This window comes from Panthera uncia, chromosome D2 (genome assembly GCF_023721935.1).
Source record: "Panthera uncia isolate 11264 chromosome D2, Puncia_PCG_1.0, whole genome shotgun sequence".
NCBI lineage: Eukaryota > Metazoa > Chordata > Mammalia > Carnivora > Felidae > Panthera > Panthera uncia.
The window spans coordinates 61,802,398-61,827,166 of record NC_064818.1 but is presented as its reverse complement, the minus strand read 5'-3'; positions in this window follow the sequence as shown (position 1 = coordinate 61,827,166).

The window sequence follows — 24,769 nt, the reverse complement described above, 5'->3', positions numbered from 1 at the left end:
ATCTTTGTCATAGCATACGATTTGAGCAGGCCTAAATAAAATAAGTGAGCAGAGGGAACAGTAAGTGCAAAGTCCCTGAGGCAGAACCACACTTGGAGTAATTAGGAAGAGCAAAGATTTGAATCAAAAATGAATGAAGAACAGAGAGGTAGGGAGAAAGTAGGAGATGAAGTCAGAAAGATAGCCAAGGGATAAATCACATAGGACCCTGAAGGTCATCATAGAGCTTCAGCTTTTAAGCTGAGTAAAAACCAAAACTACTGGAAGGTTTTGAGTAGAATAATGACATGATCTTATGCAAGAGGTGCACGGAGCTAGTAAAAAACATTCAAAGTCTGGATTTATTTTAGTTAGGGTGAACAGGCTATACAAATGAATGAGCTGTGGAGTATGTGAGAAATGGTGACAAGAAAAAAATCATGGCATGAGTCACTATAAGCATGTTGTACACCAAGAGTTTAGGTGAAGGTAGGGACACTCTGAAGTCTTAAACCTGGCTATAGTTTTGGTCAACAACATCATTCTACCCATCTTGTGGATTTTGTGGTCCCCTTTCCTTTGGCTTAGATCTATTGTATTGAGATTCTATAGACATCTTTTGCTATTCAGTTTATACTGCATTGTCAATTTGTTATTCATATGAATTTGTTTCAGGGCAAGTTTGATTTTGTTTCTTTCCTACTAGTTTGCTTAAAATCTTAGCAAATTGTTCAAGTCTGTATGTCTGTAATAAACCCTTTAGAAGTAAAAATGCCATGTTTAATGGCACAAGGCATTCAGAGAGTTGGGACTCTTGTACTACCAGAGAAATGTTCATTAGAAAGAAATCTGGCATCAATACTGCCATTGCTCAATTCAAGTTTAAAAAAATCTAACAACGCAAATACAAAGCCAAGAAACGGTGTTTTGTTCTCAAGTTATTCTATCAATAAAGAAAGTTTCTGTGCTGCAGAGTCACACTTTTCCAGGAATAGTCAGGCAAGGAAGAAGAGATTCTTGTGGCTCCCAAATTTTCAGTTGAAATCAAAGTTTCATGTGGAGGGGCAGGCAATGGCTTCTTTAGTCCCTACAAGCAAGATACTATTCTCCAATTATTATAATATTGCCTAGAAGCCATGCATGATAGGCAGAGGTGAATACCCAGCTACCACTCTGCAAGTGCAGACCATATGTAATCATAGCTTGTCCCAATTCATTTGTTTCCAAATACTGATGGAGTAGTTGGTGGTCTATGATGTGTGATCTACACAAAACTGGTCTCAATGAAAGATACCCCCTGTTACAAATGATGAATGCAATCATTTGAGGCTTAGTCTCCAGGAGCTTTCCCACAATTCACATCCATCTTCCTTATCTTTTTCCTTTCATTTTTTTGCTATATACTTTAAAATTTAACTGGGTAAGCCCACATTTTTAGGCCCACCGCCCCCTTTTTTTTGAGAGAGACAGAGGGAGTGATCAGGAGAGGGGCAGAAGGAGAGGGAGAGAGAATCTTAAGCAAGCTCCATGCCCAGAGCTGAGCCCGACTTGCAGGTCTCTATCTCATGACCCTGAGATCATGACCTGAGCCAAAATCAAGAGTCAGACACTCAAACAACGGAGCCACCCAGGTGTCCTAAACCCATTTTTTAAATTAACTAGATGGCCTCAGGCAATTTACCTAATCTCAGTGAAATGTGAAATTCAGGTGAGGAGCAGGGCATATATAAAATAGCACCTCAGCACACATGAACATTTTCACACCAATTGAAAAGTTCTGCACAGATGTATATTGAAGTTGTAAGAGCCAGAGAAATAATAAAACTTGGAAATACTTCCATTTCAAAGTACTTGAGGGTAGCCAGATGCATAGAGGGAATTTCTATGGCACTTGGGCACTGATTCAGGGCAGTAGAGAGACTGTGGGCCAGATCTGACCCCAACAATTTATCAGACATTTGTTTCTAGAGCTTGTATGACCAATAGGTGTTATCTCATTTACAAATTCCAAATCATTGTTGATGACTGCCGAGAACAATACGTTGAGAAGTATTCTAATGTGAAGTTTGGACTAATCAGGACCTATATCCATTATTGGCATCATGGATCACATTGATGGCATAATAATAAAGTGAGAAAATGGAAGTATTGAAGGACATTATTTGAGAGTTTTCCCTAGCATTAGACAATGGGTTTTAAGGATTTTATTACACATTGACTACATGTGAACATTCGTGGCTTTATGCAAAGTATGTATGACTGGGCTCTCCTGAAGGTATTTTCTTAGTATGAGTCCTTGAGTTTTTACATTCACATTATTTGTCCTAAATACCTGTGTGATTGTTCTCCAGACTGTATAATTGAGAAGTATTCATTGTTGACATAAATGGCCCTATCTCCATAGCAAAGAACACTATAACACTTTAAGGTAAAAACCTTGACTTAAAAAAAAATAGATTGTAATTGAAAAACAATCCTTATTCCTATTTGGCTACTTAAAAAATATATAGAAATAAAAAGAATAAGTTAAAACCCTGCACAACCTTGCATAAAGTCAGAGTTTGGTTCATTATATAATATTTTGATGACTATAATTCTATCTTGTTTCCCACTATCTATGTATTTATAGATACATAGGTATATTTGAGTGTATGTAGGTTTTTAAAGAAATGTAGAATTGTGAAGCTGCACATACCCTTTTATGATAGCTTTAAAAGCCTTAACATAATTATATGAGTTTCTTATTTCTGCTAGAAAAAAAAAATACATTGTAATAAATGCTATAAATCCTAACTGATTGATAGAATGGGCAGTACACAATGGCAACTGAACAAATAGGTTTGGGGAGATGCATAAAGGATGGAAGAGTGAAAAATGATTTAACAGAAAGAGAAAGATGAAATATAGGTGCTGACAGAGGAATGATGCCAACAAATATGAAGCTTAATCATGTTCAGTATACTGGAAAGCTCTTAAATATAGTAGCATCTTGAAACTCTTAAGGCACAGGTGAGGAATGTGCTAAAAATGAAGGGAATTCCTGAGAGACTGTAAAATTATCAGAGATATCCTCTGTCATTTAACTCAGGTAAACATATCTCTTTTTATTTTGGAGGATTATAGATAGAAAATCCTTTCAGAAATGGAACTCAGGCACTGGAAGGCAGGATAATGGGATTCACTGACATTCAGGAATTGACTAACACTCCATATACTGACCATTGTGACCTCTACCTCAAAGAACACCAACTCTGAAATATATATCTTTAGGCAGAAGATCACAGAATTCACCTCTAGAGAAATTTATTAGTCCAAAATAAAACATCCAACACACTGACATTAAAGATTCTCCAGTAAAATAGCCACCTGGTCACCCAACAGTCAGACCCACCATCAACAAACATGGAACTTCCAGCCAGCATTGTAGTAACTGACTGCAAACTATTAATATACAGCTGGGTCATGTCAAATGTTTCAATAATGCTTTTAATAAGAAAGACAAAAACAACCAATAAAAAAATAAAGAAATTGGTGAATGTAATGCCAATGAAAAGAAGATAACCTCAAAAAAATAAGTAATTAGTATGAGCAAAAAGAACCAAATACATACAGAAAGGACAAATGGGAAATATTAATACCATGAATATTAAAAATAAGAGCAGAAATTTGAAAGTAAACAGAAGAATAGGAAAATAAGCTTGGGTAAATACTACTAAAACTGGAATAATGGCCAGTATATTAGTTTCCTAGAATTACCAAGACAAATTACCACAAACTTGGTGGCTTAAAATAACAGAAATTTATTCTCTCACAGTTATGGAGACCAGAACTCTGGCATCAATGTGATGGCAGAGTCATATCCTCTCTGAAGAGTCAGAAGGCAAATCCTTCCTTGTCGCTGCCAGCCATGGAGGCTGCAGGCATTCATGACTTGTGACAACACTCCAGTCTCTGCCTCTATTTTCACATAGCCTTTTCTTCTCTCTCTGTGTTCCTCCTTCCTGTGTCTCTTATAAAGATACCTGTCATTCAATTTACAGCTTCCCTGAACAATGTAAGATGATTATCTCTTGAGATCTTTAACTTAATTACATCTGTACAGAGGTTTTTTTTTGTTTTTTTGTTTTTGCTTTTGTTTTTTCCAAATAAGGCCATATTCATAGGTTCTCGGAGTTATGATATAGACATAATGTTTTGGGGGTCACAATTCAACCCATTGTAGGGACAAAAACATAGGAGGAAAAATACAGGAACATTAAAAGGTCAAATTAAGAAGCTTAACATCTAACAGAGAGTCCAGGAAAACAGAAATATAAGATAAGAAATTGTCAAATATATGAACATTCTTAGGACTGGCAGTATGAGTTTTCAAATGAAAGGCATGATTTTCCATTTTAGCTCCAATATGTAGAGTTTGGAATTCATCATTCCTACCCTTATATCAAGAAAAAAGTGAACAAAATGAAAATCAATGACTTTCCTAGACCCATCAGAAAACTGACTTTGCAGGCTTAACTGCCATTTTGATACTTCTAGAAACAGACAAATCAGAGAGCCATAGAGATCTGTTTACCTAGAACAGAAGCTATTGGAGGCATAAACTGGTAGGTACACTATATGGTAATTTTGAAAAACTGCTGGAGTCTTGAATATGGACTAGTTTGAGAATCAGAAGCTCCTGGGGGCCTCAGTCTTATATGAAGTCCTCATACTTTCACAGTCTTTATTTCCAAGAACCTCATCATGTTTCTGTGACTGATAAAGATCTGATAAAGCCTACAGTCTTGGAAGGGGGAGGGGAAGAGTAATCTTCGTGATATATGTCCCCAGTGTTCTTTATAACAAAAGCTAACTCTCCAAGGATGAGAGCTGATTTTACCAGAGCTTATCCCAGAGCTGTGGAAGAAGATTCCTTTCATTCTAGTTCTCTCTACCTTCCTGTCTTAATAAAAGGGGAAGGGAAGTAATATAGTAAGAAACACTTATGAAGACCACAGGCCAATGACATAGGCCCACTATAAGACTGAGATTTAAGTATAAGATTATAAAACACTTCCCCTCTCCTGTAATTTTACTCTATAAAACACAGACTCTACCTAAGAAGGAATAATTAGGGAAGCCCAAGCTCACATAGAACATTTATCTAGATGGACCATATTCTGAGCCATAAAACAAACCTTAATAAATTTAAAAGAATAGAAATCATACAAAGTATCTTTTCAGACCAAAATGGAAATGAACTAGAAATTAGATCAGAATTATAGCTGGAAATTACTCAAATATTTAGAAATAAAACTATATCCTTCTAAATTAATACATGAGTTAAAGAATTATCAGCAGAAAGGTAAAATTATTTTGATCTAAATGAAAATGAAAAAAAAAACTCATCAAACTGTGATAAATGCAAAGAAAACAGTGCTTAAAGGAAAATATGTAGTATTAAATGTGTAATTAAAAGGAAGAATTATCTAAAAATAATATCCTAAGTTTTCACTTTAGAGAACTAGAGAAAGAAGACAAATTTAGGCTTAATGCAAGCAGAAGAAAAGAACTAATAAAAATTACAGCAGAAATCAGTGATATTGAAAAGAGTAAAACAGTTGAGAAAATCAACTAAACTGAAAGCTAGTTCTTTCATTGATGCCAATAAAATTAATAAAACCTGTAACCAGACTAAAGAAGAATAAAACAAAACAAAACAAAAAGACACCAGTTACCAGTTTCAGGAAGTAAAAAATGAGTCATCACTACTAATTCTATGGATATTAAAATGATAATAACGAAATACCTCAAATAATTCTATATCATCAAATTTGATAATTTAGATGATATTATCCAATTCTTTGAAAGACACAAACTACCAAAACTCACCCCAAGGAAAATAGCCTGAATAGTCCTTCATCTGTTAAATAAATTGAATCAATATTAAATAATCTTCCAAAACAGAAAATACAAGATGACACATTTAAAGAATGTTTGGTGAATTCTACAGACATTTAAGGAAGAAATAATACCAATGATCCACTATCTTTTCTAGAAAATAGAAGCAAAACACATACTTTTAAATTCATTCTATAAGGTTAACTTTACTCTAAGACCAAAGACATTATAAGAAGGCAAAAAATCTGGGGAGCCTGGGTGGTTCAGTTGGTTAAGAATCTGACTTCCGCTCAGGTCGTGATATTGCGGTTTGTGAGTTTGAGCCCCATGTCAGGCCGACAGCTCAGAGCCTGGAGCCTGCTTGAGATTCTGTGTCTCCCTCTCTCTCTGTCCCCTCCTTGCTCATGCTCTGTGTCTGTCTCTCAAAAAATAAATAAATGTTAGAAAAAAATGTTTAAAAAGAAGGGAAACAATTCACTATGCCTGATAAATAAAATATTCATAAATAAAATATTCTCAAAAAAATATTAGCAAATTGAATCCAACAATTCATAAAAAGAATTATACACCACAACTAAGGGGAACAGGTAAATGAGAATAGTTCAATATTAAAAATTAATCAATGCAATCCTTCATATAAAGAGATTAATGAAGAAAAATATATGATGATGATTATATTAACTGATACAGAAAAAGTATTTGAAAAATACCAAAAAAAATTAAAATTAAAATTAAAAAAGCCCTCCAAAAACCAAAAATGCTCATTCAAAATAAAAACTCACAGTGATCTAGAAAGAGAGAGGGACTTCTACTTGAATAAGAAACACAAACAAAAACCCTACATCTTACATCATACTTAATGATAAGCCTCTGGACACTATCTCCCCAAGACTGGGGAAAAGGAAAGAATTTCTTCTCTCATCTATTTAAATACCACACTGAAAATCCTAGATAGTTAAATAAGACAAGAAAATGAAATAAAAGGTATCCACATTGGAAAGAAAGAAAGAAAGAAAGAAAGAAAGAAAGAAAGAAAGAAAGAAAACGGTCTCTCTTCTTAGATCTAAAAATTCCTAAGAAATTGGCAAAGAAAACCTCCAGGAACTAACCAGTAAGTATAGCAGGAGCACAAATCAAGGCTCATCTACAGGAATAGGACATGGATGGCCACTCTCAGCATTACTATTTAATATAGTGCTAGAAGCTTTAACCTCAGCAATAAGGTTAATATACAAAAATCAATTGCTTTCCAAAAATACTATTAATGCAAAATTAGAATTTTTGTTTTAAAATTTTTTAATGTTTTATTTATTTATTTATTTATTTTTGAGACAGAGAGAGACAGAGCATGAGCAGGGGAGGGGCAGAGAGAGAGGGAGACACAGAATCTGAAGCAGGCTCCAGGCTCCGAGCTGTCAGCACAGAGCCCAACGCAGGGCTTGAACTCACAGACCGTGAGATCATGACCTGAGCCAAAGTCAGAAACTCAACTTACTCAGCCACCCAGGCGCCCTTGGAATTTTTGTTTTTAAAAAGCAATACCATTTGTAATCTCATCAAAAAACATGAAATATTTAGGTATATTAAATGGGATTAATATAGGTACAAATATAACAAAATCTATATGCAGAAAAGTACAAAACTCTAATGAACAAAATTAAGGAAAATCTAAATAAATGGAGAGCTAGTCAGTGTTTATGGATTTTAAGACTCCATATTTTAGGATGTCATTTTTTCCTAACATGATCTATAGATTACAATCCTAGGCAAAATTCCAGCAAACTATTTTATAGATGTTGGCAAACTGATTTTAAAGTTCATGTGGAGAGTCAAAACATCTAGGATAGCCAACAATGTACTGAAGAAGAACAAAGTTGGAGGACTCACACTACCTGATTTCAAAATTTATTTTAATACAATAAGCAAGACAGCTTGGTGTCTTTACCTCATAAAAATTTACATATACTGAATAATCATAGGAAAAAATGCTCAACATCATTTGTTGTTAGGGAAGTGAAAATTAAAATAACAATGAGATAGTGCTAAACATCTATTAGAATGTCTAGAATCTAAAACACTACCACCAAATAGTGGTAAGACATGGACCAAGAGGAACTCATTCCTTTCTGGTGAAAATGCAAATGATATAGCCACTTAGGCAAACTGTCAGTTTCTTACAAAATTAAACATTGTCTTACCATTTGATCAATTGTGTGCCTAGGTTTACCCAGATGATTTGAAAACATATCCACATAAAGACCTTCTTCTGAATGTTTATTGCAGCTTTAATCATAATGGCCCCAACCAGGAAGAAACCAAGATGTCCTTAAGAAATCAATGGCCACACAAAGTGTAGTACATCCATACAATGGAAGTTTCCATCTACATCACTCATTAATCAGCACACAAAACTTAGAAGGCCTTGTAAAGGAATTTTAATTTGGTCACTCAAGAATGGTCTTTATTTGCTTATTGCCTTTTTATATTTCCTTCAGGTAAAAGATTGAATGTACAGTCTTTATTAATATGTTTTGCAACTGCATCACTTTTGGTTTGAATGTGTTCTAGAAATTAGGGTACAATATCTGTAGACTGCCAATCCAAATCCTGACCGTTAGCTCTCAGACCTAGACTGCATATAAAATGTCTCTTAATATCTGCTTAGATCTTACAACTTTTTGGAAAGAAAAATCCTCTGCCCTTGATTTCAGTATCCAACAACCCATATTATTAAAATATTTATTCTATCTAATCCACGGTTTCTCAACCAGGGGTCTGTATTGAAATCATCTGTAAGGTTTGTTTTCATATGTGTGGGTTTTTATTCTTTAACTGATAAGCGATTCTGATGCAGCATTTCCAGAATGAGGACCAAATTTTTATGTTTCTAAGAGATTCCATCAGTGCTTCTCTGGCTCACTACCCAGTAGACTACTAATCAAATCAAGCTCACTATGCTCAAAACCTAGGTCACGTAAAGAAATTTTAGCAGAATCCTACTGGCACAGGAAAAGTCTGGCAGACAGGTAGAATAATAGGAATAACACAACTATTTGTGGCAAAGGGAGGAGGGAACCAGAAGGAGCCTGTGAAACCCTGAGAGCAGTCTTTCTGAGTTTCAAACAGGGACATGTTGTTAAACATTAGATATATCTAAAATTGAGTAGGTATCCCAATGTGAACTGATGCAGGCTTTCAGGAGAATTTTGCCCAAGCCATCTTACATCGCTACTTGAAATCTGCGGTGAAATTGGATGGAAGGCTTTGTTTCAATCTGTTCCAATATTCCTTGACATGCACATGAATCCCCATGTAGGATAAATTAGCCAGAGAGAATAGATGCTGAATGAGGAGGACTGGCAGGCAGTCTTTTTGAATCACAAACCAGATCCATATTTACACTTCCTATTTGTCGCTTCTCTCATAGAAATGGACTCATGTGTGAAATGAAAGAAATGTGGGCCTATCACTAAAACTGTACCTTGGAAAAGATGACAAGGGAAGGGATTGATGGATGGGTAGTACAGAAGCCTACACAGGCTCCATTTACCAAACCAATGAACATCCTTTTATGCAATGAATCTCTCTAATAATTTGTGGTGATGATAATTGGGTAGCAAATTAAAATCAATTAGTGAAAATTTCCTTTCTTACTGTGCTGATGAGGTTTCCAAGTCTGTGCTCTGTTGATTTATCTTTTGAGAATCAGTTACCTTTTTGCTACCTGCATTCAGAACATGGCATCTTCCTTTCTCTCATGCTATTTATACTGCATTTTGCTACTCATTGTGTGATATCTGGATCAGAGATATTAGTATCAGGAAAGAGGTCTTCATGAATGTAGAGTCTCATACCCCATCCTAGGCCTGTGGAATCAGGATATGTACTCTACCAGTGTCTCCAGATGATTGGTTTTCTCACGATTGTGTTTTGTGAAATGCCGATGTAGAAGGTGTAAGTCAGAGTGTTAGGTACACAGACCAGGAATCTTAGATTTTTATACTTAGTTGAATTACCCTGGGACTACTTTTCTTTCTTGTTTTGAAGGTATGGTACTTGATGATCAGTTTTTTCAGGAATGGTTACCACCATTTCAGGAATGGCTTATGCTTTTCAGACTCCAATCCAGAATCTTCCCAGCTTCAGATGCATATCCAACTTTTCTCCTGCTTTGACTCATGCTATATCCCTGGAGTAGCTTTATCCATCATAGCACTTGCTTCATTGCAACAAAGTTATCTGTTTATCAGTCTCTTCTACCAGACCATAAATTTGTCCGTGATACGATTTATACCTATATCATTTTTCTGTAGGACACTAACAGTGACACAGTATGCTAGTCACAGTGGACACAAGTACTCTGATAACTTCAACAACAGAAAAGGGTGGAGGAAAGATAAACTAGATGATGGATGGTACAATTAGCTAGGTGACTGGCAAGGAAAAAAATGCTATATTGGTCAGCCTCAATGAAGAACTAATATCCAGGAAGAGGGAAATGATCATGTAGGCCTACACTTCTCTCATCTTGTTTATTGTGTTCAAGTCTGGGTTTTAATCTCTAAGAGCATTTGCACATTACTCTTGTGTCTAAAGTTTTAAACAGTCCCCAAGTCTGGGTCCAACTCCAGACCAAATGAATCAAAAAACCTTGGAGGTATGGGCCAAAGCTTTGGCTTTGTTTTTAAAACGCCTCAGGAAATGTTTGTCATCCACTGTTCTAAGAGGACTGTCTAAAACTAATACATAGAGAAAAAACAAAATTCTGAATGTTTTCGGATCAAAAATTGGATTATCAAATGGATTATTCTGGCCACGAGTATCCTGGAAAAAAAATGACTTATTGAAAGCATCAGAGGTAGCTTTCAATTTCTGTAGAGCTGCCATGCGAAAAGGGTGTTTTTCTTGAATCCAGAAAGTACAATAAAGATCAATAAAGAGAAATTTAAGAGAGGTCAGTTTTAATTCAATATATAGTACATATAACATTTTTAAAGACATGTACTCAGGTGTGTAAAAGAAAAAAAGTGTCTTGATCTTATCTTTCTCAAACTCAACTTAACCTTTCTGTTGAACCCACATTTTACTTGATGCAGATCTTATAATCTTAGTCATTTCTGGTCAACCTCAAGTGCTTCAGTATTTTCTCAGTCATTTCAGGTTTAAAGTAAAGTCAAAATTCTTCCCTTCCCCTCCACCCCCCCCCCCACTTAAGTTCACAGCTAGATTTTGCATGGCTTATGTAAAATCCTAGTTTCACCAAAAGATACTTTCTCCATGGCCTTTCCTCTTTTCCAAGCAGGCATCTGCTGAGATTTCACTTGTCTTCACTAGGCTGTGGCCACTGAATGGATGTGTCCAACACAATATCCACATCACTTGGAGTTCAGTTTTATGAGTCATGTAGCTCTTCAGCTATGGCAAACCTACTCCAGATACATCAACTCTTTCTCAGATAATCTTGGAAACTTTCTTAGGGGCACAGGAAAATCTGAATATCTCTGAAAGTATTACAGTGTTGTTGTAATCTTAGGGCTGCCTTTTCTGCCTCTGGTATCATGTTTGGTTAACTCTACTGATTCCTTCCAGAGTTTCAGGTGTATGGAAACTCAGAACTTTCCTTTCTCAAATTCATGTGAGGGTTCATCCTTCCCAAAACACAACCAAGTGTAAAAATCATTAGCTAATGCTTGAAAATTATATCCAGTCATGTAGAGAAGGGCTTTTTGTCAAGAATATCTATTTAAAAGTAAAATGTACCAGATTGAACATTTGTAAGAACATGTCAAAAAAATTCAAGATTATGGTACAAATTTGGATTAAATGACTAGTTTCTAAATGTTTCTGATGTCATGGGGTAGAATCGTCTAGAAAGTTTGTAAAGCTCAAATTTCAAAAACCTTTCCAGTTTTGCTTATTCAGAATTTTGAAGAAGAAAAGTTTTTTTTTTTTTTTCTGTAGATCCTCACTCACTAAAATTACTGTAATAGCACTGTAAAAACAGTTTTCATCCAAAGAATATTCTTTCCTTGGTTAATATTCGGTGACAGAACTGTTGACTCAGTTCTCAGGGAAAAATAAAGAGGACAAAATGATCATTACTGAGTCCTCATGAGCCATGTACTAGACCAGCTCCTGGTACTACCCTCTGGGGTTTTCCAGACTTGACTCTGATGATTTTCCAGGCAGAAGGAGCAAGAAAGATCAAGATTACAACCCATTAAGAAGGAGGGAGTGCCCAATCACTGGGGCTTTGATGAAGTATTCTTGCTGAGCTCTGCTTCAAGAGAATAATGACTCATAAAGCAATCTGCTTTACTTCAAGTAAAAGGCAACTCTCTACCAGGGAAGCAAAGGAAAAGAATAAGCCAAGATCAAAGTTGTGTCACTTTTCCTGAGGAGCTTTTGTATGTCTGTATGAGGTTGTATTTGAGGTATCTGCTCATGGTTAACAAAGCTACGTAAAACTGGTTTATGTGCCCCATGTATGTATATTCCCTGCCTCCCTCAAACCATAGGGGCCATTTTTTATCCAAATTTTTTTGCAGTTGTCAGGTTATTAGCAACTAAAATAAATATACTCTTATATCTTTATAAATATAAATATAAATATACATAATGTTTATTTACTTTTGAGAGAGACAGAGAGTGAGCAGGAAAGGGACAAAGACAAAGAGACACACAGGATCCAAAGCAGGCTCCAGTCTCTGAGCTGCCAGCACAGAACCTGATGTGGGTCTTGAACTCATGAACCGTGAGATCATGACCTGAGCCAAAGTCAGATGCTCAACTGACAGAGCCATTCAGGTGCTCCCAAATACTTTTATATCCCTAGAATAACAGTAGGCTAGACCATTCACATGTAATCAGTTTAAATATATATATGTTAAATATATGTATATATATGTGTATATATATATGTATATGTGTGTGTGTGTGTGTGTGTGTGTATATATATATATATATATATATATATATATATATATATTAAATACTTCACTCAAGTCAGGCTCGATGCACTGTCCTGTATTTACTCAGGCTCATCTCACACCTTTGTATGTGTTTTTGCTACAAACTAATTATGACATATTATTATTTTACTGTGGGAGAGGCTGGAATCTATTCTTAAGTTTAGAGAAGGGAGTAAGTTTCAGGGAAAGATTAAAGATGTCAAGAGGAGGGGATGGACCTGGTGAGGATGGCTGAAGATAGGCTTGAGGGCATCTGATAACCATGGGGATGTACCGCTATTTTCTAGAGATACCAGTGACCAAGGAAGAGAGCATAATGTATTAAACTTGAGCAAATTGAAATGTTGATCAAATGTGTCTCACCTCCTATAGTCTGGTTTTAATTCCTGAATTAAAGAAGTTTGGAATCTTCCATGACAGATTCTCTTCCCTGTGACCTTACCCACCACTGGATGTCCTCTCATGCCCTTTGAGCTGTCCTGAACCTCACTCAGCCCAGATCAATGGTAGGGTGGGGTCTATACTTATAGGGATGTACATCTGTGTAAGTAGGAGGTTTGAAATAGTACGGAGTCTCCCAGAAAATGAAAGCTACCTTTATTTGTTTTTAACTTCTGACCCCCTATGGAGGTAGGAAACATAGAAAGTTCTGCCATTATTTCTGCTACATTACCATCTTTCAGGTAGAAAAAGATCTGAAACAGAAGAGGTATGGATAGGAAGGGGTAGATAATAGAAAAATCAATATGAATCATCTTCCACTTGTAAGTGCCTAACTTCACTTTAGCTACTATATGCACAAAGCAAGAATTCACTCACTGTCCCTGACAAAGGGGGGTCTCTTTAAAAACAAAACAAAACAAAACAAAACAAACAAACAAAGGAAAGTAAGAAAATGGTTAATTCCTTGATTTCTCTTTCTGCTGCTTCATTATTGGTGTATATAAATGCAACAGATTTCTGTACATTGATTTCGTATCCTGTAACATTACAGAATTCATTTATCAGTTCTAGCAGTTTTTTAGTAGAGTTTTTCAGGTTTCCTACATAGAATATTGTATCATCTGCAAAAGTGAAAGTTTGACTTCTTCCTTGCTGATTTGGATGTCTTCTATTTCTTTTTGTTGTCTGATTGCTGAGGCTAGAATTTCCAGCACTACATTAAATAACAGTGGTGCAAGTGAACATCTCTGTCTTGTTATTGACCATAGAGAAAAAGCTCTGTTTTTCTCCATTGAGGATGAGATTAGCTATGGTTTTTTTTTTGCATATAGTCTATATGTTGTTGAGGTACATTCCATCTATACCTAATTTGTTGAGGGTTTTTATCATGAATGGGTGTTGTACTTTGTCAAATGCTTTTTCTGCATCTATTGAGAGGATCATATGGTTCTTATCCTTTCTTTTACTAATGTGGTGTATCATGTTGATTGATTTGTGAATACTGAACCACACTTGCAGGCCAGGAAAAAATGCCACTTGATTGTAGTGAATGATTCTTTTAATATACTGTATGAATCTTCCCCAAAAAGTTAAAAATAGAACTGCCCTATGATCCAGTAATTGTGCTACTAGGTGTTTACCCAAAGGCTATAAAAATACTCATTCAAAGTGATACTGCATCCCGATGTTTATAGCAGCACTATCAACAATAACGAAATTATAGAAACAGCCCAAATGTCCATTGACTAATGTATATATATATACACACACACACTATTATATATAATATATATATATATATATACTATATATAATATGGAATATTAGTCATACAAAAGAATGAAATCTTGCTATTTGCAGTGACATGGATAGAGCTAGAGGGTATTATGTTCAGAGAAATAAATTAGAGAAAGACAAACACCTTATGATTTTACTCATATGTAGATTTTAAGAAACAAAACAAATGAACATAGGGGGAAAGAAGAGGATCAAACAAAGAAACACACTCTTAATTATAGAGAACAAACTGAGGGTTGATGGAGGGGAGGTCGATGGGGGGGAGGTGAGCTAAATGGGTGATGAGTATTAAAGTATCATCTTGTTGGGATGAGCACTGGGTGTTGTACATAAGTGATGAATCACTAAATTCTACCCCTGAAACCAATTATTACACATGTTAACTAACAAAAATTTACATAAAATTCTGGAGAAAAAAAATGGTCACAACAAAATCTGTTCAAACTTTATGTATAATAGAGAAGAAACTAAATATAAATTTCTAAATAGTTTTATGTTTCCTTATTTTTTTGACCTTCTCATGTTCAAGCCATGCTTAATGCTGGATTCCAGAAGCTACCTTTTATAGGCCCAAAGAAGAAAATGCTTTGTAACAGGACAAAAATTTAAGTAACTTGGACCAGATCATACAAGTATGTGATTAGGGCCTGTGTGTTAAGATTCAAACTCAAATCTGTTTCTCAATGCCTCATGTGTAAAATAGGGTAATGGTGCTCTCTTCATAGGGTCATTGTAAGAATTAAATCTCACTATGTAAGAAAATTACATAAAATAGAACTTACTATATAATGTCTTCAAAAGCTAATACCATTTCATTACTATCAACTAGCAGTTCAATTGACTTGTTACCTCATCAAGTCTATTGAACTGCTATGGACTTTCTTTTTTTGACACAAAGTCAGAGACAAAGATGAAGTTTATATAATAATAATAATTATTATTATGTATATAATATATAATATATTATTATATTATATTATTATTTGATTTACAATAATAATAATATCATAAAGGATAAATTAGTTTAGGTCACAGTAACAAAGCTCAAATCACAGTGGGTTGAAACAGCAAAGATCTGAGTGTTAAGAGCCAGCTGGGAGTACCACTCCATATCATTCTCCTGCCTGACTCCAGGTTAATTCCCTTCTTTCAAGGATGTGCTTGAGGAAGCAGAAGGAAGAGAACAGAGATCAGCATACCTTGGCCCTTAAAGCTTCCCACTAGAAGCGATGGGGCACTTCTGTTTACATTTCATTTACCAAAATGGCCACCTTGGTGGGGAATCACAATGGTACATGTGCCCAGACTGAGAGAGAACCAGAATATTTGTGAGAGACCTAAATGAAGTCATCAGACTGACCATACGCTAAAGTCCCACATGAAAGGAACGATGACGTATGATTTTATACACTATTTCATCATAATACAATTCTGACTGAGGCTTGCTTCCACGCCCAATCTATAGACGAGGACACTGAAGCTCAGGGAAGTTGGAAGACTAACCCAACAACCCAGAGCTAGTAGGTGACGGAGCCTAAATCTGAATTCATATCTTGTGCTATACGGCCTCCCTTATCTACTTGTGGACTTGGAAACAATCTGATCTGATGCTTTTCTTCTTTGAGAGGTACCACAGGGGAACAGAAACATCTTGAACATAGTGTCATAGCTTAAGAACCACAACCTAGACAAAAGTGCTCTGTAATAACATAAAGAAGTGCCCTGAATTAGGACTCTGCATCACCCTCATAGACATTATAATCATCATTCTTACATTAAAATGAATGCCAGGGCCTGAACAGAACAGGCCTGCCATGCCCAATTAGAAAACAATAGACATTCAACCATTTGAGAGCTAGCTAGAAAATATACGAACCTTTCCATTCCTTTGCTCACTTAGTCTTCCAGGTATCTCTGTGAAAAGGTGAAAGAGATCTTGCACTTTGCCGTGGGTACCACAGCTAGGACACAGAGGGAGGCTCCCAGCTGGCTCTGCCATCCCTGGATCCCACAGGTTGTGCTATGCCCACCCACGTATTACCACTTCCTTGTAGACCGAGTACTATGAATGAATGGTTTTGAGGTGTTCACCTTGGATACTCAACCCTGGTCTCTCTGTGCACATTTTCTACCGCCAAGATATGCTATCCTGTTTTCTTGCTTCTTTGTACTGTCAACCTGGCTTTTTCAAAACGTTCCAGCTTTAGACACCCACGTCTCACTGAGCATTTAAAAGTCATGTCACCACCTTTTTTTATGGGAGCTTCCACAATAAATGTGTCTGACATCAGTGCTTGGCATAAAATGAGTGTTCGAGGTGTCTTTAACAGATGACACTGCAGGAAGGTACGTGGACACCAAGCATTTTAAGTTCCTTTTAAAAAATGTGTTGACCACCTGTTACAAGCCTTTGTACCAATAACATCCAAATAAACTTAGGTCCTAATACTTGAAGAGTCCTCAAACCAGGGATGTAAATTAGAATATAATTCTATTCTTCTGCTATCACACCATTTTTATCTCCCCCCCAAAAAAATCTCTAGAAATTACTAGAATCATAATTTACCTAAGAAATGAGTGTCAATTTGAATGTGTCCTACCAGATATGGAACTTGCAATTATCAAAAAGGTGGAGATGATAGAAAAGAAGTTTCTAATTATGACTCTGACCAGCCTTAAGGGCTTTCTCTTCCTCTCTTCCTCCACATGTTTTAAGAAGCAAAGCCAGATAGATTTGGGAATTGCACACACACGGGCAGACCTTCAGTATATTTCAGAATGCTTTTCATTTGATAATTGCTTCCAATAAAATAGAAACTGATATTCTCCTGTAGCATTTGGGGATGGTGATTTTGTTCTAGTGCTTTTATTGATTTGACTCTGTCTTTTTCAAGAATGCTATTGCTTTAAATGGCTTAACTAAGTTAAAATAAGTTAAAACAATAGTTGTCATTAGCTGTCTGACGGGATTGTGCAGGCAGAACAGAAAAAAATTAATAACGGATGGGCATTTTGAGGGTATATGAAGAGCAGGGACATTCTATGGAGTAACATCAAATTTTCTCTACTGTCTATTTGGGATTCACATATGGAATTGATACAGATTGATTATATATCCCTTCTGTCTTTACCTGTATTAATCTGCTTCGCTTTTGAGTAGCCTAAAAACTGCTTATAGACAGTACCTGGCAGAGAATAGCCCTCTTAGAAATAGCTCCATATATTTAAATATTTGATGCTAGCTGCCTGTTAAAGGGAGTTGAAACATAGCCTAATGTTTGAGGTGGATAAGAAGTATAGAAGAGTGGTTAAGAAGATTAGTTCTAGTAACAAAATTCCTGCTTTTAATCATGACTTTGCTGTTTACTAACTCTGGACCTATTTCCGTATCTGTGAGATGAAAATACAAGCCATATTAATCTTATAGGATTGTAATGCGATTTAAAAAGCATACTACAAGCAAAATGCCTATAAGAAGCAGTGCCTGGAAGGGAGGGAACACACTATATGTGCTGTTTATTACTACAGCACAGGGACCTCGCAAATATTTTTCTTGGTGACTGAATGATACCCTGCTTTTCCTGCTTTCTAGCAAGCATTTAAGGGAGGGCAGAATTACTTCTACATAAGGTATGTGAAACACGGAAAAATCACAAGGAGCCACTAATAAGAGATGGCATTAGAGCTCAGATAGATCATAAGACTGAGTCTAATGCCTAACTCCCGCCTCTTGTGTTGTGTCTAATGAGCATTCATAGGCCCCTGTTCCTTTTATTGATAGGGGAATAGGTTTGGGTAAGCCAAATCCAAAGCTCTGGGGACAAAGGGCTTGGACAGGAGGGCCTTAAGTATTTCTCTCGGGCAATGCCAGAAAGCTTAGGCAAGTATAGACTGTTGAGGCGTCAAACCCATAGGTAATGCTACCATCCAGGCTTCCAGAGAGGCCTTGCAGAACCAGATCCTTATTACAGTCACTGTGAGCCTCATTCGTGGGCCCTAAAATTGGGCTGTGCCAGGGAAACTGCAGACCTTTACTCTCTTGGAGGGAGCTGTTCATATACCCCCAGGCATCATTGTCCTTTCTGAGATAGTACGAATGTCATGCCCTGCTTGGATGGAATTGTGAAGCATGGTTTGATTTTCCTCACATCCACATGTAAAGAACAAAAGATTTGCAGGAGAGAGAACTAAATATTTGAAAATATGAAGCATGAAAAGCACATTGGTTTTCTGCAACAATGTTATGGGATTAGCTAGCAAGTGAACTATGCAAGGAAATCAAAGAAACTTGACTTGCATTGATTTACTTACTACTCCCATTGGCCTTGATCTGCAGCACAAAGGACACTTTTGGTGTGTCACCAATTGAAGAATGCCAGGTATGTAACTGGGGTAGTGGTCAGAGCCCGGGTCTGGAATAGATTCTGTGAATTTGAATCTTTACCACCTGTTAATTTTGTCAACTTGAACAACTTGTTGGTTTCTGGAAGCCTCAGTGGTAGAATCTACTGGTCTGAAACACATTGATTATACCTGTTTATTGGGTTGTTGTAGGATTTAATGTGATGGTGCATGCAAAGTGCTCAGCATAGCATGTGGTTATACATAAATGCTCAATAAACTTCGGCCATTAATTTTCAGGCTGTGAATAACAAATGAAATAGCATGTGTATAGCTGTTTTGACAATTGAAAATAAAACACACAGATATAAATTCCTATAAGATGTTTTACTTGCGGTGAGATTGCCAGACAATAGCACTATAGAAGGAAATTTAAATATCTACTCATTTTTCTCAAAATGAAATTCTTAGAAACAGTTTTTGAATTGGGAATTGAATTTTCTTCCACTGAACTGTTTCCTGATAAATGTATTTTGGTAACTCTTAAGCTATAGCAAAATCTTTAGTCATTGTTAATTTGAACAATGCTTCCCAAAGTTGAATAGCATCCAAATTTCAGGGACTTTTATATACAGATTATTGGAAACTATTTTAGTAAATTATGAAATCTAAATCTTTAAGTACCAGGAATCTGTTCTGAAAAACTTCCAGAATTGTTTCTCTAATGACTTGTCAAATTTTAGAACCCCTGAATTAGATCTTGTTCCAACTCTGAAGTCTATGCATTTTCTTTATGCTCAAATAATCAATGATACTTAATTGTGTAAAGCGTCTCTACCTGTAACATTTTCTTTCTCTTTACCTTGAATCGTTGCCTAAGTTATAATTCTAAGCACCTAAGCTGTCACCGCTGTGGCTCCGTGGCTGTCACTCTATTTCTAGCATCTCTGTACCCAAAGCCATCATTCCCTTAAATAGTCAGCAAACCCAACATTTTCTTTAAAATTAGTTAAAATATATTTGTAACCAAGATGGTAAGGCAAGAGTGGGCATGGGTTAACTATTACAAAGTGACAAAGAGTAAAATAATGATTTGGCATACATACCTAGTAAATCCTTTAAGATAGTATATGATAGTCAGATACAAATCAATTAAAAAAAAACCAGAGTAGCATTTCTACATACCATAAATAATTCCATTAAAACATACAGGAGAATAATGTATTATTCACCATTAACTACTAATTCTCAGGGTTAGGGCAGGGCTGGATCCCATCCGCAGATGGGGAATACAGCATCCTGCTCTACTCCCCAGAAGTAGATGGGCTGATACCAGAAGCTAACAAACCCTCTCTTGAAAGCATCCAATTAGCTCCTGTCCTCCACTCACAAGCAAGACACTATGTGGGGAAAAGATTCCTCACCCTCTCATCCTCCTTACCTTCTCTATTAATGAAGACACATTTTAAAGTAACCTAGCAGGCAGATGCCACGTGGCTTGAGTTTGCATAATAAATTATCATTTTTGACATGGAGATGTAGATCCAAAGAGATGGAAAGACTTGTGATCCAGATTTAGCATTTTATCTGCATTAGATAAGAAAATCCTTATATATGTATATTTTTCTTTATGCTGTTTTTCAAATACAAAGAAATTACCTTTCTTTAAAAAACACATTGAGATCTCATATATTTTGAGAGCTAAAAATGTGTATCACATTTAACTGCAAAGGGTGTATGTACATATTTTCTATTATTAAGGTTTCAAAAATCCAAAGATTAGCCATCCAGCATAGGGATCTAAGCAAAATATAGCTGTGTGAGGCTATTTACCTTTGCTAACTTTGATGCAATAATCAAGTTATCTTGACTTCACCACTGGATACAGCTAGATACTGTTGATCCTCTGACCCACTGGATAATGTAATTATTTAAGAGGTTTTGTTTTGGTTTGTTTTTGTTGTTACTGGTTTGTAACCTGTAAAATAGCATGTAGTAACATTGAGGTGGATGAATATTAAAAAAAATTAAGGAAGAGAATGGGAATATAAAAATCTGAGGATTCAAGGAAGGGTTATGTGGAGAAATGGGAGCTTGAAGTGGGCCTTGATAGATGGATATGGTTCAAATTTGTAGGGATTTCCATTCAACATGATCAGTTTGTCATGGCGTTGGAGGCAAGTTAAATGGTTCATAAATTTAGTTTTGCGTTTGTCTGGTGCTTATTTTTTCTATGAACATTTTAATTATAGTGTATCATAAAATATTGAGTGTAGAGCTTGGTGAGATATATACATACATATATGTACACGTGCATATACACACATAAAAATGTATATAACCAATATTATTTATATTCTTTCACATATTTACTCATGTATTGCTTTTCATTGCCTCCAGCATTACCATGCTTCCAATTAATATTATTTCTACACAAAGAATTTGGTTTATTATTTTGAATAGGGGTAGGACTGCTGGAATAAAGTTCCTGTTTTTATTTGCCTCAAAATATTTATTCTGCCTGAATTTTTGGAAGAATATTTCTGCTAAATAAAGAATTTTAACCTGGCAGCTACAGTTTTTTTTTTACATCATTCAAGATAACATTTTATTTCTTCTTCTATCCGTTGTCTCATTCACAAGTCAGTTGTCCATTTTTTGTTACTCTTTTAAAAATAGCTTTCCCTTCGGGGCGCCTGGGTGGCTCAGACGGTTGGGTGTCCGACTTCAGCTCAGGTCACGATCTCGCGGTTCGTGAGTTCGAGCCCCGCGTCAGGCTCTGGGCTGATGGCTCAGAGCCTGGAGCCTGCTTCTGATTCTGTGTCTCCCCCTCTCTCTGCCCCTCCCCCATTCATGCTCTGTCTCTCTCTGTCCCAAAGATAAATAAATGTTAAAAAAAAAAATTAAAAAAATAGCTTTCCCTTTGACTTAAAACTTCTGTCTCTCCCGTTGGTTTTTAACAGGTTTTTTTTTTTTATTTTTAAAAATTTTTATCATGTGAGTATATATATTTTTTCCTTGATTACTTTGCTGTCTTTGAGTACCCTGTCATCAATTATGAAACATTTAGCCAATATCTTTTTAAATATTGTTTCTACCCCATTATTTTTCTTCTCTCCATAAAAATTTTAAAAATTCATTTGTTAAATCTTTACACCATGGCCTAGGGTCTTTACTCTCTTTTCCATACTTTCCATCCATTTTGTATCCCCATGCTATATTCTGGATATATTGTTCTGACTTATTTTCCAAGTCATTAATCTTCTCTTCTTGTGTTTAATATGCCATAAATCCATTAACTTATTTTTTATTTAACTTATATTTTAGTTCCATAATTTCCATTTGATTGTTTTTATCGGTTGTCATTTTTCATGAAATTCTTCATCTTATTAGCTCTTCTTTAAAAATTAAATCTCAGAGAGGGAGCCAAAACATAAGAGACTCTTACATGCAGAGAACTGAGGGATGCTGGAAGGTTGGTGGTAGGGGGATGGGTTAAATGGGTGATGGGCATTAAGGAGGACACTTTTTGAGATGAATCACTGGGTTCTACTCCTGAAGCCAAGACTACACTGTATGTTAACTAAATTAAAATAATATTAATAATAAATGATATAAAAATTAAATCTCAATTATTTAAAAATCTATATCTGGAAACTCCAGATCCAAATCTATTTTTATTGTGGGATTGGCTTGTTTTTTTTTTTTCCTCCCCCTTTTTAGGCTGTTGATCTTGATCCTGTCTCTAGTTGTATCTGATATTATTGCGTTAAATTGAATTCTGTTCATATGGATAAGAACTTTCAGTGTGTCTGGGATGCTATCTTTTTCCAGAGAGGATTTGGTGTTTTCCTGGCAAACAATCAATGTAAGAGAAGATGGCCTTAATCCAGTTAGCTTTTCAAATCACTCAGGCTTGAGTCTCAGCCCTGGTGAAGGCTAGTCTATATGGAATGCTGTTACTGTTTAAGGGTAGCCTTCTTACCCTCTCAACTGAAAATCTGGGTTTTACCAAAGGTCCAGATCCTTATTGCTCTCTGCTCCAAATTTTGTCTTCTCAGCAGTAATAGACCATCAAAATCTCAGCTTATCTTTTTAATTTCTTAACGTTCACTTCCTGTGGTCTCCTAGTCATCTGGCTTTGTGAAGATTCAGAATCAGAAAATGCCTGAGGAGAGTGATGCCAGATGTCAGGCCTCCTTCCCCACGTTCCCCTATCTCCAAAAATTTTGCCTTGGTCATACAAGTTTCAAATTTTATCTACTTTCTCTGTGAGACCTCCAAAAGCTAAGAATCCCCAATTTTGGGTATCCTCTCAGGCAATGATGCTTAAGAAAGGCAAATATGCTAAAGGGAAAAGTGATGGAGCATATCTGGCTTACTTCATTGTGTTGCCAATTACTTGGGGCTCATGACCCATCAAATCCTGACCCTCTCAACTGCTTTCTGATTCCTGAAAGCAGGTGTTTTTGTATTTCTTTCAACTTTAATAGTTGCTCTCTGTAGAACAGCTTGATAAAAGCTACTCTGCCTTAGCTGAAAGCCGAAGTCACTTGGAAGCTTTTATTTTTTCAATATATGAAATTTATTGTCAAATTGGTTTCCATACAACACCCAGTGCTCATCCCAAAAGGTGCCCTCCTCAATACCCATCACCCACCCTCCCCTCCATCCCACCCCCCATCAACCCTCAGTTTGTTCTCAGTTTTTAACAGTCTCTTATGCTTTGGCTCTCTCCCACTCTAACCTCTTTTTTTTTTTTCCTTCCCCTCCCCCATGGGTTTCTGTTAAGTTTCTCAGGGTCCACATAAGAGTGAAAACATATGTTATCTGTCTTTCTCTGTATGGCTTATTTTACTTAGCATCACACTCTCCAGTTCCATCCACGTTGCTACAGAGGGCCATATTTCGTTCTTTCTCATTACCATGTAGTACTCCATTGTGTATATAAACCACAATTTCTTTATCCATTCATCAGTTGATGGACATTTAGGCTCTTTCCATAATTTGGCTATTGTGGAGAGTGCTGCTATAAACATTGGGGTATAAGTGCCCCTATGCATCAGTACTCCTGTATCCCTTGGGTAAATTCCTAGCAGTGCTATTGCTGGGTCATAGGGTAGGTCTATTTTTAATTTCCTGAGGAACCTCCACACTGTTTTCCAGAGCGGCTGCACCAATTTGCATTCCCACCAACAGTGCAAGAGGGTTCCCGTTTCTCCAAATCCTCTCCAGCATCTATAGTCTCCTGATTTGTTCATTTTGGCCACTCTGACTGGCATCAGGTGATATCTGAGTGTGGTTTTGATTTGTATTTCCCTGATGAGGAGCGACATTGAGCATCTTTTCATGTGCCTGTTGGCCATCCGGATGTCTTCTTTAGAGAAGTGTCTATTCATGTTTTCTGCCCATTTCTTCACTGGGTTATTGGTTTTTCGGGTGTGGAGTTTGGTGAGCTCTTTATAGATTTTGGATACTAGCCCTTTGTCCGATATGTCATTTGCAAATATCTTTTCCCATTCCGTTGGTTGCCTTTTAGTTTTGTTGGTTGTTTCCTTTGCTCTGCAGAAGCTTTTTATCTTCATAAGGTCCCAGTAGTTCATTTTTGCTTTTAATTCCCTTGCCTTTGGGGATGTGTCGAGTAAGCGATTGCTACGGCTGAGGTCAGAGAGGTCTTTTCCTGCTTTCTCCTCTAGGGTTTTGATGGTTTCCTGTCTCACATTCAGGTCCTTTATCCATTTTGAGTTTATTTTTGTGAATGGTGTGAGAAAGTGGTCTAGTTTCAACCTTCTGCATATTGCTGTCCAGTTCTCCCAGCACCATTTGTTAAAGAGACTGTCTTTTTTCCATTGGATGTT